Source organism: Nanorana parkeri, unplaced genomic scaffold, assembly GCF_000935625.1.
Source record: "Nanorana parkeri isolate BGI_ZX_2015 unplaced genomic scaffold, ASM93562v1 scaffold221, whole genome shotgun sequence".
NCBI classification, from domain to species: domain Eukaryota; kingdom Metazoa; phylum Chordata; class Amphibia; order Anura; family Dicroglossidae; genus Nanorana; species Nanorana parkeri.
This window is the reverse complement of record NW_017306489.1, coordinates 688634-690510: the sequence shown is the minus strand read 5'-3', so window position 1 is coordinate 690510 and position 1877 is coordinate 688634. Positions and strand designations below refer to the sequence as shown.

General features: G+C 40.0%; 1 protein-coding gene across 6 annotated transcripts in view; it reads left to right on the top strand.

Moving 5' to 3' along the window:
- SLC8A2 (solute carrier family 8 member A2) overlaps positions 1 to 1877 on the top strand; it is a 96616-nt gene that overhangs the window by 66859 nt on the left and 27880 nt on the right. The gene's annotated exons all lie outside the window — the stretch shown is intronic.

Sequence of the window (1877 nt, the reverse complement as noted above, 5' to 3'; positions counted from 1 at the left end):
TGTGTGCTGGGAAAGATTTTTATTATTAGCAAACTCCCTGGACACTCTTGTACATTTCCAATGCGGATTGCCAGCCACGTTTTACCCCTCCCATCTCTCCTACTCTCTGTACACCAATCTCCGCAACCTTGTCTCCTTAATATAGTGGATGGCACTGACCGGATTCTGAAGGAAATTAGTTTATAATGTCCATTATTAAGATGGAATGGAACGACTTATATGTAAGCCTTGGGAATAAAGGACTTTTATGTAAATGGTCAGTTAAGGATATAGATTTTTTTTTCCTATAGACTCCTCAAGGAGAGGGAAAGATGCCATATCAATAAATAAAATACCATTTCTAAGCATCATTGGGTCAGAGTTTATAAACCTGACATTAAAATGTACTGTAATGTAAGCAATATTTACAGATATTTTACTGACGGAGTGAAATTAATTATGACATTATATTTGGAGAAATATATATTGCCCTATCCAGAAATCATAAGAATCTCTTTATCCACTTCCAAGCCCTGAAATCCCTAAAGTGTAGCTAAACTCCAGGTATAAATGATTCTGCATACTCACAATTTAAGTATGCATATGCCATACCTGATTAGCCCACGGGGATCATGTAAAGCACTTTATTAGCTGGAGCTATAACAATGCTGGCCTTGATCTTCCGAGTCATGTATTGTGCTGTGCTGAGCATCTTCCGCTCTGCTCTGAAATCACAGGGGGTTGCTTGTTCAACACAGTGGCCATTCAGAAAATGACTAGTATTTTTACCAATGAATACAAGGCATTCTGTGACTGGACAAGCGGCAGTAATGTCAAGCTTTACCCTTTGTCCACAATACAGTACAAAAATAGGACCTGGAAGATTGCTGCCAGCACTGTGGTAGCTCCAGACCACACCAAGCGACCAATCAGCTATGGCATATGCATACTTATATTGGGCCATGCTGGACCAATGCAAGTATAAATAAAAATTTCTACCTGGAGTTCAGCTTTAGGCTTTTTCTGATGGAGTGCAAACTGTCCATAGGGATATAGGGAGATTGCAGCCACACATTTGTACCTGACACTTTGTACCAGACCTTACAGTAAAGTGAAGAATACGCTGTATGGTGCCAAGCAGGCTACCCAGTGAAAATCTTGGTGGAGTATGGACAACCAAGTATAAGATTTTGATAGGGTGAAGAAGATACTTATATTGGGCTCTGATGCCCGTCCCCCACTTTAATTTTTCATCCTGCATTAATACTGAGTAATGCTGGCCATATACACAGCAATTTTATAGTCGTGTGAACCATCTCCATACAGATTTTGATCGTGAGTGATTACAAACAAATAGATTAAGGCAACCTACCATCTTCCCAGCCATATAAATAAGAACATAAATATATAACCTTTTAGTGGAGGTTTGCTTTAATATGCATCATTGATATGCTTCATGCGATCAAAAACTGCTTAAAAGTGGCCGACCTTGCTAGAAGATTACCATGTGCATGGCCACTATAATTGGGATTAACTCGGGGGGGACTTGGAGTAAAGTCAAGGCTCTATGTACAGCCTTGGCCTAGGATGGATGGAAGGAATAAAGGGATTGAGTTAAAGCTGGCCAAACATTTTACAATCTGATTTTACAATCTCTGTACAATACCCTTTAGATCAGGGGTGTCAAACTCAATTTAATCGTGGGCCGCATCAACATTATGGTTGCCCTCAAAGGTCCTGTAAGACTATATAAGTGTATCTAATCTTTATCATCTAGATCTGAAAGTAGAAGTCTAGGAAATGGCCTGGTGGGCTGGATTCGGCCCCTGTGCCTTGAGCTTGACGCATGTGCATTAGATTTTCCAACACAAGCACAAAAGCTGTGTCTCACAATATAT